We start from the raw sequence: 9010 nt of genomic DNA, 5'->3' as shown, positions 1-9010 counted from the left end.
TTCATCCCAGGTGTAATTCCATTGGCTTCAGTGAAATCTGACTCAGTCTTGTGCTTGAAAATGCACATTTAAAAATGCAGCTTCTTCTGCTACAGACCAAATGTCTCAGCTCCTCAAAGAAAAAGCTGCAACAGTTTTAAAATGCCAGCTCGTGGCTTGGGCGTGGCCTGCTGCTAAAAGCACAGTGATGATGGACTAAGGTTGCCACTTTTCAGATCTCCAGATTTGCCATGTCCTGATACAAGCTAGTATGTTACATAATCAGGTGAGGCTGTGTCATGACGTCAGAAGGCGGTGGCATCACATACTGATACAATTTGGTGACAGAGACCTCATCTACAATAGAAAGTTGTTCCCGTTAATAAACCTGTGTAGGCAAAGCAGTGGAACCTTCCTCCCGTGGATTCAGTAGAAAGGACCTTTATACCGGTATAGCTATTTTCATACAGGAAGGGGAATAACTATACCAGTCTAATGCAACTTTATAATGGTATAACTCTACCTAAACCACAGTTATACAAGAATAAATCACACCCCTAACAGACATAGTTATATTAGTACAACTTTCAAGTGCAGATCTACCCCTAGTGTCATTTGAGTCACAAAACTGTTACAGTATCAGAGGGACTGGATATTATGCTACAAGATGAGCTTTCAGGATGTGGGATTGATTGGACAAAATCTAGGCTGTCCCACAAATTCTGTGATACATGGCAGGTGTGTGCCCACAATGTGCCATCCTGCTCTCCTGCCAGTTTGCGTTCTCTGGCACTCGAAAGCAATGCACATCCTGCTTTCCGACGCTGAGAAAGCAGAGTGACAGCTGGTTATGTACAGTCACAACCCAGCAAGTCCTTGTGCTCAGGATACTTCTACAACAATAATACTCTACGTGGACCTTCCATCCAAAGATCAGGTGGAGCATTGAGGAGTGGGATGGGTGTACATGTAAGGGGGGGGGGGAAGGGGAGTTAAGTGTTTCTTTCAATGAGCTGCAGGAGCCTGGAGACAGGTTAAGGGTTTTGCTCTAGATTGCTGTTGTTAATAACTCGTTATAATTAATGATGGTCTCATTAGAACATTCCCACAGGAGCCCAGGGTCTGCCTGACGCACTTGCGCCCCCAGTAACAATCACCTTCTAATGAGTACTCTGTCTGCCTTTCCCTCTAAGGCATGTTGTTTAAATATTACAAGAGGGCGGGGAAGTGACTCTCCTCCTAGCTCTAATAATCAAAGATATTTGAATAAGGCCTTGCAGCAGAGCTCGGTATGGAGCACTAGACTCAACATAGGCAGAGAGCTCATGGAAGGAGCTGTCCTACAAACACTCAGTCACAGTCCCCCTGGGCTGCATTGTTGAAAACAGAAGCAAAGTCTGTATTTTTGCTAGTCATCCACACCCCCTCTGTTGCGCAGCCAGTGGAGCAGCTGTCCTCGCAGCACTGCTGAGCCGTTATGGTGCCCAGACGCAGACTGGGAGGATCTACAGAAAGAGACATCCTAGGTTCAGAGCTGCAGACTCGCTTTGTTTTCTCCTCCAGGACAGGAGATTCTAGAAATAGAAGGAATCTTTGCACGCTGACTGCAGTGTCCTGGGGACATCGCTCTCTGGATTTCTGCTACAAAGGAACAGACCAGATCAATCTTTGCTGCTGCCTTCTCCCCCCAGATTACTTATGATGTTCAGTGCAGTTAAGGCTGAGGCTGCAGCATATAAGGATTACAAATAACCTAGCTGGGCTGAGGGCCTGGAAAGGAGCCATTCTGTCCCCTGGGGTTTGTTTTCTTGATGGTTCTGCCTACGCACTCTTCACAATTGCTTATGCCGCATTCCAAGGCACCACAGGAGGCCATTACGCCACATTTCTTCACGGCTCCTAGTCAGGGGCATCTGACATGTTTTCCTGTGTTATTTTTATTACATTTGCTATTTCTTTGGAGTGCTGGTGAGAGCCCACCTGTCGGTGTAACTTATGTCACTCAGGGGGGTGGTTTTTTTACACCCCAGGGTGACATAAGTTATACCAATAAAAGTGCTAGTGTAGACATACCATAGACACTGATGTCCAGTAGTTAGCCAACGATATGGGACTCAATTTACCCCTCTGTAAAATGAGTATAATACCATTTACCTAGGTGTTGTGAAGCTTAATTAATGCCTTGTAAAGGACTTTGATGATGTGAAGAGAGACAACACCATCTAGAAGAACAAACCCAGTTCTAATCCAGGCCCAGCCACTGACTGACTTGGTCATCTCTTTTAACCCCTCTGAGTCTCATTTGTTCCATCTGTATTATGGGAACGATACTGCTTGCCTCTCTGGGATGTTGGAGCATTAACTCATGTTTGTACAGTACTTTGACCATGGAAAGAGCTGAGTGTTAGTTTTTGTAATAATACACTATCCGCAGTGTGCAGAAAGGCAAATGTACTTTCATTGATTATGTGTGTTCAGGAACAGCAGCAGTTTGGATGGCGTACGTACACACGTCAGCTCGCAAGCTGCACTTCTGCACCAAGTACTTAGATCCAGATCATCAAAGGCATTTAGGCACCTAACTCCCATTTCCCACCCTGCACTGTCCCAGAGCCCAGGCTCCCGCCTGAGTCCAGAAGTTTACACAGCCCCACAGCCTGAGCCCTGTGACCCCAAGTTGGCTGGCATAGGCTAGCTGCAGGGTTGTCTGTGCTGTGAAGACATACCCCTAGAACTCTGCAGATGGATAAAACTGCAGGTGTGAATGACTGCACAACGTGGTCGTAGAAGGTGCTACTTCTGTTACACTTTGCCTGTGACCCAGAGACAACACGTGCACCACCCCGGTGGAGTAGGGTTGTGATTGAACCAATGGCAAGTTAACAGAACAGAAGAAAACAATTCCTTGGCCTCAGCGTCGCAATCTGCAATGTAATAGCATGTTAGGCTGACTGTCGGGCTGGTGGAATTGGAACCCTGCCACTTAGCTCTTCTCTTTACTCCACATAAAAATATTATTAGGGATGGATAAGTGCTCTGTCTCCTTAGAAAGCCCTTATGGGCAATTTCAGCTGGGCTGGGAAGTGCCTGTTTGGGAGCACAGACCTTTAACACGCCTTGAAATAAATCAGATTTTTTCCCCTCGGCTCAATTAAATAGCGAAGTGGCTGCAGCAATAATGAAACTTTTTTCTACATCATAATGAATTTTTTGGCTTTCGCCATCAAGTGTCAGGCGGTGTCATGAGCTATCTTCAGACTGCTTGGCTCTGGGCTCCGAGATGCGTATGGTCAGAGGCATTCAGTCCTGCACAGCTGTGCTTCCTCGGCCAGCCCCCAGCTGGTGTAGATCGGCATTATCTCCATTGATTTCAATGGAGCTTTGCTGATTTACACAGGCAGCTTGCGCATGACTCCCCTAAACAGAGCCAGCGTTCTCTCTCCGCATGTGTACAGTGAACCCTGTACAAGCCACGTTTATTTAGACAATCTCCTTTCTTAAGCGACTGCCTTCAAAGCCACTGGGCCCACAGCAATGCAGCTCCACTCACTTCAGTTCAGTACCGTTATTTCTTCTTATTTGTATTACCACAGCACCAAGGAGTCCCAGTCATGGACCAGGAAGCCCATTGTGCTAACTTACATTTATCTAGGACTTTCTATCCTGAAGGATCTTCAAGCTCTGTAGAGTAGGAGTTTAATGGTGGGCAAAACACCCACTGGTTTCAAGGAAAGCACTAACAGGTCTTTAGTTTGAACCAGGCCTAGATGCAGGAATTCCTGGGTGAGAGTCTGCAGCCTGTGTTATGCAGGTCAGACCAGATGAGATGATCATAAGGGGCCCGTCTGGCCTTAGAGTCTATTAATTCCACCCCCACTGCAAGATCCCCGGTGACTTCAATGGGACTGCTCCATGTAGGAAGCCCAGCACACAGCTGGAAGGGTTTGTAAGATTAAACACCAAGTCAGCCGCTCCATCGGCGAAAAGTACAGTAAAGCCCTGTGCTCATCTGCAGTGCTGTCTAAGCAACAAATAATAGCCACAGCTAGTGCCGTTCCTGGCATTAAGTAGGTGCCCCAGAGGGAATGAACAAAACAGGGAATCATCAAGTTATCCATCCTCTGTCACCCATTCCCAGCTTCTGGCAAACAGAGGCTAGGGCCACCATCCCTGCCAATCCTGCCTAATAGCCATTGATGGACCTAGGCTCAATGGACTTATCTAGTTCTTTTTGAACCCTGTTATAATCTTGGCCTTCACAACATCCTCTGGCAAGGAATTCCACAGGTTGACTGTGCATTGTGTGAAAAAATACTTCCTTTTGTTTGTTTTAAATCTGCTGCCTATTAATTTCATTTGGAGGCCCCTAGTTCTTGTGTTATGAGGAGGAGTAAAATAACACTTCCTTATTTACTTTCTCCACACCACTCATGATTTTATAGACCTCTATCATATCCCCCTTTAGTCGTCTCTTTTCCAAGCTGAAAAGCCCCAGTCTTATTAATCTTTCCTCATATGGAAGCCATTCCATACCCCTCATCATTTTTATTGCCCTTTTCTCAACCTTTTTCAATTCCAATATATATTTTTTGAGATGGGGCGACCACAGTATTCAGGATGTGGCTGTACCATGGATTTATATAGAGGCAATATGGTATTTTCTGTCTTATTCTCTATCCCTTTCTTAATGATTCCCAACATTCTGTTTGCTTTTTTGACTGCCGCTGCGCATTGAGTGGATGTTTTCAGAGAACTATCCACAATGGCTCCAAGATCTCTTTCTAAAGTGGTAGCAGCTAATTTAGACCCCAAAAGCTAGCCCTTTTCAAACACAAACCTTTGTAGGGTTGGCTGTTCCTGATCAGAAGCGTGCGTATCTGGGGAACACATTCGCTACTTTCAGCTTACTCAAACATTGAGCATAAAAACACCGACATTGTCCCTACTGTGTGTGTATTTCAAATCAAACCATTTCTAGGGGGTTTCTGCCTCATCCTTGTGGGCTGTATTTGTTACATCTGCCTCTTTTAGCCAGCTCCATAAAAGTCTAGCATGCTACATAGGAGAGGTGAATCCAGTTGTCCTTTCTGCCCTGCACCATGTGATAAACACAGGGTAACAGTACAAACTATTATTATCCCGTATCAATTAAAAGATATTACATCATTAGCAACTCACTTTAAAAACAAAAGATATATACAGATACAGGAACGTATAGATTACTTCATCTTTCATTTCTATAGAGCGTGCATTCACCTGGCTCTAGCTCCTTGTTGTGATGCTAAGGCAGACAGTTAATTTCAGACCCATCGCTGAATTACAGCCGTGCATTGGAGACCAGAGGCAGTGGGAAGCAGTTCTATGTATGTGGGTGTAAATCATTAAAACTGTGTTCATTTAGGAAATAGAAAGATGCAACAGGAACTTGCCTTTCCTACCCTCTGGTATTTAGAGCAGTTGCAGGCTGCTGCTGGCAGATGGCATTTGCAAGCAGGCCCATATGTTCCTCTCCAGCTTTATTTATTTATTGTGCAAATCTCTCTCTCTCACACACACACACACTCACACACACACACACACACACACACTCACACACTCTTTGCGCCCACAAAAATAAAATCAAACTTAGAAGTGCAGAGGCAGATTCTACTCTTATGCCTGAGCACCTGGAGATCAGATCCAAAAAGGCATTGGTGGGGGACAGAGCAGGTCAGCGAGACTGGGATCCTTTGGGAGCTCTTCCATTTTCCAGCAGTATTTGGCCCTCTGCTCTCCTGAGCCTTCTAGCCTTATAAATAGACCCTGGGAAGTGAGAGAGAAAAGTTACTGTGTTGTAGTACAATGCATTTCGGCCATGTCCTGATGAGCTTCCTCCAGTGGGCAGGGCCAGCAGTTTTCCACCAGCTAGGGTCTGTTTTCTGCAGACTTTTAGGTGTCTTTATGCTGTCAGGTGTAAAGGGACCTTTGCGTGACTGAGAATCAGGCCCAAGGTCTTACACCAGTTTCATATTGGTGTAACCCATTTGGCTTCAGTGGATTACTCCTGATTCACTCCAATGTAATAATGAAGCAAGGCTGCACGTTGCAACGGCAACAACAGGGCTCATGAGACATTACCCGCCGCATTTATAAGGCGCCCATCAGGGTAGTATCCATCTGTCATTGCGTGAGTTTATAAACAGATCAAGGCCTTGCTCCAGAAGAGTCAGTCTCCTCCCCTCCCAATAGAAATGCCATTTACTTAAGAGGGGAAAAAAATCATCTAATTTGCTTCCCAGAAGAGAACAAGTCACCAAAGTCATTCCTCAACATCAAAGCAGGTACAGAGCGCTCCCTCTGCCACTAGTAACACAGCTAGAAAATATCCATTGAAACCTGATTTTTAATCTGACAGTGACCTGTCTATGTGCATCTGTCTACTGGCCTGATCCTGAGCCCACTGAAACGGATGATAGTGTTGCCGCTGATTTTAATGAGCAGACACATGCGCTATACCTGTCTAGCTCCTGTACATTGCTTTATGATATACTTATCACGGTAGCATTTGGGTAGAGGTTGTGGATCTGAACAACCTGTCAATGCTCAGCTGGACACAACTGGAGTGCCAACAAGCCCTAACCCAAAGGAAGAGGTATTGAGCAATCCTTATTACCTTTGCATTTATTGCTTGTAATAACCCTGATAAATATCATCGCCACCTAATCCACCTAAGAACACTCTTTGGGCTCCTAATTTACCATGATCTTTCAGAGGCGGCTTTGTTTTTACCTTCCCTTTTAGCCCGAGCAGGATGTGCTCCATATACTGGATTCCACTAGTGCCTTTTGTCTGCCTGCCAAACTCAAAGCATTTTTCAAAACCGGGACTTCTGCTTTGCTGACCACAGTTAAAGGAACGTTCTGTCTTCTCCCTGATTGGGTTTGACAGTCTGAACTTGGTACCTTCCGGTTGCCTCTTAACTGCCCCTCATTAGGCGGGATGACCCTCAGTTTAAACTCAAATTTGTCTCGGTCCCATTCAATATTGTAGCCTCTCGCTTTCATCATAATCCAGAATTGACATTCCTGACAGCGGGTCATGTGGCTGCCATTACAGACAATACAAACCATTTCTTTAGAGCCTTCTTTTTTTAAGGCAGGGGCAGCTGCTAGTTTTGGGGCTCTCTCTCCCCACTGCATCCCACATTTGGGCCTTGTCATCGTGAGGTATCCATCAGTCTGCCCCGCTGATGGAGCTAGATACTCATCTGGCAGAGAGGCACGCTTTGCGAGGGGCACTGCTCTGCAAAGCAACAACCGTTTGCATGGTTTAACTCACACCAGAAAAAAAAAGAAAAATTAGGACATAGCAACACCAAAGGTCCCAGTTCCAACCTATAGACAATCAGGGCACCATGGAGTGGGTATTAATATTATTCCCAAGTGGGGATACTTATGCACAGAAGGGCTTCGGCTGAGCTCACACAGTGCATCAGTAGCAATGGTCGGAGTAGAACGCCGAGGTGCTGATTCCCAATCTCCTGCTCCAACCATTGCCCATCTGCCTCAGTGTTTCCATGTCCCTTAGGTCCACAGCACTACCTAGGCACCGGGGCTTTTGTGCCCAATGCTGATCCCCCAGCTAGCGCTGAGCACCATAGGTCTGAGTGGAAAAGAAACGGGATGTAATAGCAGGCAGCAATATGTAAGGGCTGACCCTTCCTTGATTTCACGGGAGCCTTAAAGGTATAGTAGCAGGACACCCAGAGAGCTAGCAAGGAAAGGGTCATATACCAGCAGCATTTCTGTAACAGTGGTTTGTTTCCAATACCTCTAGGGGTTACTAGGTTAAAGAGATGATTCTTAACAACAATGAAGGCCATGGTGCATCACGGTGCCTCTGAGCTCATTAACGCTGAGCTCAAGCGCCCGCTATCCAATTATCAGGTTTTCATTGTCAAGACATGAAACAGAAAACTCACCGGTATTTTTTTAACCACTTAATTATCACATGTCACAGGCTGGGGTCAGAGCAGGTGTGTGCTGGGCCCATCCCCGTTCTCCTGCTTCCCAGCTGCTGTGCTCTGATCACCACTCCGCCCGTGAACCTGCCGTGAGCCTTGGGGCTCAGGCCGGTGAGCCAGACCAGAGCCCACCCTGCTCAGGAGGGAGGGCAGGAGTAGGAGCGGTGCGTTCCGCAGGAGTGCTGAGGCGGCTGCAGTCAGAAGCCAGACTAGGAATATAGGTCAGGTTGGAAAACCAGTTAAATTCCAAGGCTTGAACAAGATCAACTTTTTTTTTTTTTTTTTTTAAAGAGGTTAGACCCCTGTCTACACTAGCATGTAAACACAGATTAGCTAACATTTTAAACCTGGATTCTTTTCCTAGTCTCTACCTGGCTGGAGAGCAGAGAACTGATCCTCCCTCAGGGCTTGTAAGGCCACGAACTCTGTCCCCCAGATCCCATTGTCCTCTGCAAAGTGAAGTAGACACCGGCAACATGCAGCAGAACGTGAAACCAGCCCGCACAGACACTGCTTCACGAAGGATCCCCCCACCCAGGATGGTAGACAACAACAGCATCCAAATGCTGAGTGGAATCAAACGGAAAGCCATGTCATCGACGGGCTGACAACGGGGAGAGGAAAATTAGCATCAGCACCGCCGGAAAAAAAAGGGAAAATACCTAAGAAGCTGGGCAGAACAAAGCTAGCTGGACAATTGACCTTTATCAACGGGGAATGTATATGGCTTGGTAAAGGTCAATGCTGTATTTCACGGGCAAGGTTACAAACAACATAAAAGAAAGGGGCAGGCTGCTGTATTTGCCAGAAAGCACCGATGAGTCTCCAGGATAGGCGACATGAAGAGACTGCACAATGCTGCCTTATCCAGCAGCGTTTCCTCCCTCCACAGCTTTACAGGGCGGGGTCAGGTGTACCTAGCAGCCTAAGGCAGCACAGCCAGGAAAACGGGCGCACGAAGGAGGGGACTGATGGCTCAATTTAGCTATCAGTTGTATCCCTTTAAACTAACGGATTTGTTCCGGTTTT

The sequence above is a fragment of the Trachemys scripta genome, chromosome 18 (assembly GCF_013100865.1).
Source record: "Trachemys scripta elegans isolate TJP31775 chromosome 18, CAS_Tse_1.0, whole genome shotgun sequence".
NCBI lineage: Eukaryota > Metazoa > Chordata > Testudines > Emydidae > Trachemys > Trachemys scripta.
The sequence above is the reverse complement of the archived record's forward strand: the minus strand, read 5'-3'. Positions refer to the sequence as shown.